Here is a 9005-nt window from a genome sequence, read left to right on the forward strand (position 1 = left end):
TTCCGCGTAAGTGGGTGCAAGGGGGCATAGGGAGTGTTGCATATTTCGTTACCTCTAATGAACAGACTTGATTGCGTCATTTGCTTCCAGAGGCATAAGTAAATACGTATCTTTTTATACCGACAATACATGTATCTTTTTATACCGACAATACATGCCTTCTTTTTACAGTAGCCATATAGAAAAACATGAGGTCCATACATTTTATGGAATACATCGATGCAATTATACAGATCTTACATATAAGTGGTTTGCCGACAAGGCAAAACAGGACAACTGTCTGTACCTCCGTAAGAGTATACAAAGTGGGAATGTCTTCATTTCAGTTTTACTTTTATCGGGTAAAATAACTTTCAATGGTTATTTCAAAACGACAGAATATATGTTTTTATGTGTAAACGCCGGTTTTATTGAAGAAAGCTTCAATAAGAAGAACCGAAATTTAATAAAAAAAAAACTCATCAATTATATGAAACATACAGAAAGCAAAATTTACACTGCATTAATAAGATGCTAATAATAAAATCGTTTTGAATGCAGAAAGAAAACGTTTTTCTGCTTGAATGTCTCGAGAGTAAAACAGAGTAGAATCTTTAAAAGCGTTAAGAACACCAAAGACAGCTGAAAAATAGACAATCCAGGAATGGACACCGGGAAGATGAGCACACAGCCTGATGTAAATATCAGTCACAAGAGTTATCTCCTCCGCCCAGCCAAATGTTAGCCAATATCTTTGAGCACTTGAAAACGAACTGAGCATAGGTGGAAGTCATACAACATATTTGATTACAATTTCAGCATGTTTTAAAGATGTACTTTTTACCATCAATGCTCTCTAGAAAAGTGAAAAATGAGAACTTTGTACTTGAACTTTGAACATCTTTCTGGGTATATGGAACTATGGAAAATTTGCATATTGCTTTGTTACATAACGATGTCACTCTCTATATTTTGTACTATAGATTCATTTTAATGGAACTGCACTCGAGTGAACTTTACATCAGGTAGTCTAATATGCTGCAACCTTACACTACTGCGTCCATTGTGTACCATTTCGCAGTGCTATATGTTCGACGCCCAACTTATTTGTATTGCAGTGATTTTAGCTTTTTTATTCGATCAGGTTTGCTTTGCACTTATTGATCCTCCTTTAAGTGTAGTAATACAGAGACTTTAAACGTTTAACGGTGTTCCGTTCTACAAACACGCACTATGTCTCATGGCATCAAACAACATAGCCGAATGTATATAGGTATGATGTTCTCACACCAGAGGGCGCTCGTGTTCTTGGTTTCGAAAGTTTCCGTGAGACCAACGACGTCAACCTTCATAATATGTGATCGTTTGTGCGTGCGTGTGTGTAAAAGAGGGAGACAGAGCTTTCGGCAGTGTTAATACAATGCAGACATGTACCTGTAAGAAAAAGTGCTACAAAGAAAGTATTTCATTTTGCTTTATTTATTGTATAATTTGGTAAATAACGATATGCAAGAAAATAATTTACCACAGATAGAGCCTCGTTACCGATAAAATAGCTAACCTCGAATTGAATATTCGCATTTGCAACAACAACCAGTTGCAGATTATGTTTTCTTGGAAGTGTGGTGTTCAACGTAGAGCTGCATAAACTTAAGGGTTGTTTGGTAGAAATGCTACAATTATTTTAGGTACTACAGCAATGTAGCGTTTGTAAAAAATGACAATTTATAATGCTTTTTCTGGTACGAGTCACACTGTCTTCGCATATAACAACCATTCTAGTGTGCATCTTCTCTCGGAAAAAAAAAACGCGTTTTACATGCTTAGTGTATCGCTTGGCATTTGAAACAAACCGTTCACTATACCTGTGAACAAACGGGTAGCCTACTAAATTGTTGCGTGTGGCTTTATGGGCATTATTTCTTATATTTTTCTTCATACCATATGTTCAAAGTCTAAGTTACAAGCACATGTGACTGAATGTGTGCTAAAAACTAAATATAACATATAACAAATGTTGTTATAAACATTCAAAAGAAAGCGTTGTTTTTTGTGAGAGATACGTTAACAGTCTTTGCGAACATTTCTCTACTTTAACAGCTGTAGATCAGTAGGAGAGTTGTTGAATCGTGGAATGTGGACTCTTTTTACCAGACAAATTATTTTTTTAACATCGGCCGCTTCAAACAAACTAGAGGTTTCGATTTTCGTTGCCTAACTGAGGTGTTAAATTTCGGTGCAGTGGAATTTCAGCGGATTTAGAATATATTTATGAAAGCTTATAATAACAGTGTAACAATGAAAACAGGGTATTACAGCTTTAAAACAATGATTCCCATGTAACCTCTGTCCCTTAACCCTAATCATGCTGGACACATCCGTGCAGTCTGATCAAGATCTGCACTGTTCAATATTCAGTCAGTATCTTTTTGGTAAGCACCCCTTTCAACAGTTAATGGTACTGTCCTAATTGAAAGATGGACAAGTTCATTATAGGAATTTAGCAGGGAAAAGGCTAAATGCAATGTTTCTGCTTAGTATGCTTATAAAATATGCCTTTTGTAAGTTGAGGTGCAAAAACAACTATCTGTAGTTTGAAATTCTTGGGGAAATAAACGTGTCGTTGTAGCGAGAAAAACACCACGTTCCATACTTTCCTGAGGCAAGAATATATTTCTGATTTTATAAAACCATTTCCTGTAACTGCTATATAAACAAGGAAAAGCTACATTATAAATATCGTGGTTATGCTTTTTAAAGTTTTAACATGAATAATTTCACATTTCCGTGACAAAATATATCTATACTTGATATGTTTAGTATTAAAGGAAAAACGTACTGTTTAAAAAATAAATAAAAGGAAGCTTCTCAGTAGTACAAAAAGAAGTTCAAGCGTAAAATCCAACTCTCTCACTCACTCACTCACTCAAGCGTCGACAATATTTTGCTAAGAAATAGCTGTATGAGCACTTTGAGAATTTATTTCCCATCCTAAGTGTTGATTTCTTAAACAGAACTACATATGTATAGAAATAAAAAAATACATCGAAAGACTGGAATTTAGGATAGAAAAAGAATAATTTAAATATCTGAAAAGAAGTAACGATTTCTTTGTTTATTAAAATACAACTCCAAATTGGAAAATATATCTTCGGGAAATGTCCATACAAAGAGTGAGCTTGCACATTTGATACTATAAAATATATGCCTTTTCTATCACGAAAATATACTTTACCCTAATATGAAATTTTGTCAAAATTTGATTGGAACCAAAGTGAAATCTGCAGGTGCACAACTTTAATCATGTAAAGTTTCATGTCTTTATAATGTGTAATGCTTTTGATACATACAGCACAGAGTTCTAACAGCTCATTTCACCTAAAGTCAAAGCCTATAATATTGATTATCCAGGTGGAATAATTTCTGAAAATGTTTTCATTTAGTTTCTTTGTTACATTAAGGTATATTTTCACGAGACTACTGGGTGAACTGCTTCAAAATCTGATATTGCTAATGTTTGAGAAAATAGAAATAGCCCAGCAGAAGGCCATATTTTAAAAGGTTGGGCCACATTAAAGGCACTCGCTACAGTTTTTCCGGACGGGTCGATATTTACCCCAACACCGTGCCAATTTGGTTTCGATGTAGCTCACTACAGTGTTGGTGCGGTATTCTGCGCATGCCCGGAAGTGATTATCTAATGTCGCGTACGGCAAAAATTCGCAAATTATTGTAGGTTCGCATGCATTTAGTGTACAAACTGTATAATATAATGACTAAAGGTTAGGGTAAGTATCACCATGGTTACAAAATATATACATTTAAAGTACTTTTAATTCAAATTGCTTCAATCCGACATATACTGAAGTCTGTTATTTATACCAACGCTCCAACTCTGCATTGAGTCACAGCTGTTTCTAATCCCGAACCGTACCCGTACCGTACATTCGTAGGAATAAGGTCAGTAATTCGGTCGAAAATGTGCTTCCGTGGTTTAGTCGAAAGAAGTCCATAATAAATAGATCCTAATTTTCCCATTTTTTTGCGCAAATTCGTGTAGAACGAGTGCTTTAATCACCATTTGTCATTACTAGAATACATTCTGCATGAAATGAGACGGTTTTCATGTTCATACACCCAACATGGCAAGTTTTGCAGATCGAAACCGGAAGTAGGTGTTTATTGTGTGGACGAGAGCAAATATGCGCCATTTTTAGGGTAGCAGACCACAACTGACTGGCATTTCACTAGGAACTACATAACCCCCTATTTTCTTTTCATTTTTTCGTTAATTTGAGATAGAACTTCCATGAAAAATAAGTGTAGGAAAAAGTGATGTTCTCTAAAGACACGTAAAGACGACCTGAAGTTGTCGTTTTTTTATATGAAACAAAGAAGGATTTGAATTACTAGCCTTTAACCTTATAGGAATAAGGTCAGTAATTCGGTCGAAAATGTGCTTCCATGGTGTAGAGAAGGATTTGAATTACTAACCTTTAACCTCGTAAACTATAGGTTTTGTTAAAAAAAAGGCGGAAACTTTCAACGTTCTATCCCATCAAAATGCCTCAGAAACACCTTAAAATCCGATTATTAAGAAACCTGCCGTTTGATAATTTCATATATACATTTCTAAGTCATTTGCTCAAACACTGAAAGAGTATTTCGTGCCAACCTGCGTTGTATAAATGCCCGCCACACCCCACCTCGTTGTAATTTGACTTTAAGCGAAATCTAATATGGTGACCTATCAATTTTCATTTTGTTTTAGATTACGTAGACATAACTAAAGGTATGTGCAGAGTTTGATTAAATTCTATTATGTGAAACTAGATAAAATAGCAGAAGTACCAACTTAAAACTGGCAAAAGTATGCAAAAATAGTCCCTGGGTCTGCTTAACAAGTATTCCTTCCTTTACAAAATCATGTTCTTTTGATTTCTCTGAGCATGTTTCAAATAGATATATTGTTTTCCATTATAAAAATGCTTAGATAATCAAATTTATGCTGATTATTGTACTTTACTGAAATATATTTTAGGATTACAGAAATTTTGAAAAATGTTTAAAATAGCACCATATCTAGGGGCAAATTAAATTGAAACAAAGCTGGTGACCTAGTATTTTTATTTCATTTTTCAATACATCATAACATGATCTTTTAATACAAAACATTTCATCAAAATCTATTATTGAGAAAAAAATTACGAAACTGTAGCGAGCGTCTTTAAGTGAAAGAAGTGTTTAAAATCTGTTTAGAGATAAGTTTGCTTTTATTGATCAGCCGCAGTCTTTCATTCTCGCATACCAGAGCTCTACCATGGTCCCCCGGTAGAACGTTCGTCTCGGGTACCATGTCGAACATCTGATGAATGAGAATGCAGTCTTTGAGAAAATAGAAATAGCCCAGCAGAAGGCCATAATTTAAAAGGTTGGGCCACATGAAAGAAGTGTTTAAAATCTGTTTAGAGATAAGTCTGCTTTTATTGATCAGCCGCAGTCAAAAACGTATTTTTTTCTATTTTTATTTTTATTTTTATTGTATATGCGATCGGATGAATTTAATTTCTTTTCACAAAGGTGAGATTTTTCATGAAGTCGGTTCGAAGAACTTAATTTTGTTTAGCCCAAGAAAACAAAACCACTTGAACAATAATCAAGGTTAATCTTTGTTTCGGAAGTCACCAATCAAGAAAGAACTTACTGCTCCTTGGATGCTTGTGCTAAGCATGGGCACGGTGGTTTTAGCATATGGGCAACGCTTCACAATTCTATGGTCTGTAATATTACCAGTTTTATTTTATTTATATATTTATATATTTATTTAAAAGTTAGATGCATTTCATTGATTGATTTTCCTGTCAGAAAAAAACGTCAATTAGTAAAGAATAAAAATAATTACTGGCTTTAATGAAGTAATTAAACAACAAGAAGTGTGGATTAAACCTGGTCTTCGTTAAAACTTAAATTTATGTTTTCATAGATGAGGTGCTACGTTATAACATACAGATATCTCGCGACCAGTATAAGAGTAACAAAGAAACAATTTAGTATATTTTCATGTAACAGGAGCACCATACCCAACAGACTTTAGTAAAACGGCTAGTTAAGCTTTTCAGTAATAGAAAACAGTTAAAACTTCAAAATTTTTAGAAGTTTATTCAATATACAATCATCATAATAATACACATTACGTAATATATTTGATGTAGGTCAACATGACTCATGATCAAATCAAAATTTGACAGTTACTACACATTCTGAAAAGGATTGTCAATGGCAGAAATATACTTATAAGAGTTTAAATACATGCATAAAAATACACCTCGCTGTGACAAATAATCATAATTAGGTCATTAGATTTGTAAATGAAAATATTATCGTTAAGGAACTTTTAAACGTGGGAGTAGTTAAAATTATGTTTTCCATGAAGAAACAATTACGGTTCTTCAGATACTGATAGTACAGCAATATATATGCTATTAACAATAAAGGGATTTTCCATACCGTTATTCATTTTGTAGAATGACTGAAATCTTAGGTTGTTTTAGTCATTTTACAAAATGACTGATTTTTTTCAGGTATTTTGCAAAAGCCAAATAAATGTAAGCAAGCATTTTGTAGATTGCCTAATTGCTATAAAGCAAGTTAAAAATATATATCTGCTCCTATATGTAATAAGTGAATACGATATAGGCTAAAGTTTTGATGCGCAATACATAGCCAAACCACGCTGAAAAGAAAGAGACAAAATGTTTAATATTTTCTGAAAAGTACATAAGTCAAATGGGAAGAATAATCAAAGGCTATCCTATCAAATAAATTTTGTTGCAACTGAGTAAGATTTTTCAAAATGTTAAGAAAAAAACAAAGCTTTCATTGACTGAGACAATCCATTGAACGTTATTATGCAAACTATCAGCGGAAGCAAAGTAGTTGTCTTGAATGGAAAATTTGAAAAATTAACTACAATTGATGGTTGATCGGACCTTGGATTTTGGCTCGCTGTTATTATTCACTTTCAGTTTATGGATATTGATTTTTAGTATCCTTCAGCAACTCCAGTCCACAATATAAATACATTGTATAGATGATTTTCTTTTGTCTGTTGATATCCTCTCCTACAAAAACAAAAGTGGATAAAATCTTTTACATTGCTTACTTAAGAATATAAGATCAAATTTGTTTTACAGTTAAAATTATTTCATACTCTGTGTGCTTGAGGGATGTTAGTTTTCAGGACAAACAGCAAAAAAAGCACAGGTCACCTCACTCGATATTATCTTATATGGCATTTTCTTCACCTACTGCTTATGCATTTCTGAAATTTAGTAAAATTTACAGAATTGGGGAACTTTTTAAAACATAAACTATCCCACTTATTGTTAAAGGAATTTCAGGTCTTACAGGTCACTATGAATACATGATGATATCACTATTATAAGATTTTAAAAAATATTTTGTTGTTTTTATGACACACAAGAATGCTCAAAATGAAGAAAAAAAAGTTGAGGTCACCGTGCATCTAAGAGATATATTTAGAGAAAAAAGAAACGTTAAAAACTGGTGGATTTTGATATTTGTAGATTTATACTGCTTAGATAATATAAAGTACTATGTTGAAAACTTTTATTTCCATTGTAGCTTATCTTTATCAGAAAAATTACAGAACCAAACCTGATCTACTTAAACAGATATTTGAAATTATCGTCCCCTACACTAGCGTACATCTTACATCAGATAAAGGCAAATGCCGACCAATTACAAGGGGGAAAATTCGCAACAAGTAGAATCTTTTGGTCAAATGGTACATTATAAGCCATATTTTGATGATTTTACATTTATTTTCAGTATAAATTTTGTTAGAAAAAAACGACTCAAACATTTTTCAAAATGGCGGATATCCTAAAAAATATTTATATATAATATTATATTCTGTATATACGGTGAAACCGATTGAGTTACATTATTGTATATTACTTAATTCGATTAGAATATTTAAATATGTAAATAATTAAAGGATCTTAATTAATCTTTTTTTCCGCTATATATATTATACGTGTTAGTCATTTATGATCTTACAGATCGTCAGCATATTGTCATCATTTGCTCAGTACTCATAAACACACTAAATAGCGAACTTAAAACCACAAACGGTGAAATAATGAAATATTGCCTTATTGTGTAGCAGACGTTATTGTTAAAATATTTAAATTAATGTCTGCAACGAATTGTCACTACCAATATTCCTTTCCCATTAAGACAATGAAATAATTATTCCAGCATGCCTTCCCTAGATGAAGTAAAGGTAAGCTGCGCTGTACGGCGTAGCGTATTTTATGACAGACATATGTTCTGTTTTGTCATAAATTCTTGTATACATCAGAATTTGAGAGAGTAAAAATTGCATGTCCTTGCACTTCGTACCTGTTGTAACAGACAGGAGTTCAGGTGAATTTCACGTTTAAGGAAGGCGGTAAGGTGAAGAGTACTTTGAAAAATTCTAAAAGATAGGGGTTCAGTTGTAATTCACTTTGGAAAATGCTAAAACTGGGTCCCAGTGAAATTCACTTATTGCATTTTTAATATCCTTGGCAATTAGATATATATTATTAGATATTCCAGTGGTTTACATTTAATTGACAGAAAGAAATATACTGTCAACAGTTAGGAATTTATTCATTACAAAATACATGACGTGACGCTGTGTCATCTCTTTGAGAACATCCGATTTATTTATCCAGTTTCAGATGGCAGTGAAAATGATATACAGTTGAAATAAATTTAAAATTGTTAATTACCTTATACACGTCAAAGCGACGAATATCGCTTGTTTTATATACTAAAAGTATTAATTACTTTGTACTCGTCAAAGTGAGATGAATATCGCTATAAGCATTTGAATAATCTACATGATCACACAAACACTTACGTAACAAATGCATGTTGCTTTCACGGAAGTGTTTCACAGACCTTCCCTTGTTTTATCCAAAACCCTACCTAAAATTAACATGTTTGCAGTTACA

This window comes from Mercenaria mercenaria, chromosome 3 (assembly GCF_021730395.1).
Source record: "Mercenaria mercenaria strain notata chromosome 3, MADL_Memer_1, whole genome shotgun sequence".
NCBI classification, from domain to species: domain Eukaryota; kingdom Metazoa; phylum Mollusca; class Bivalvia; order Venerida; family Veneridae; genus Mercenaria; species Mercenaria mercenaria.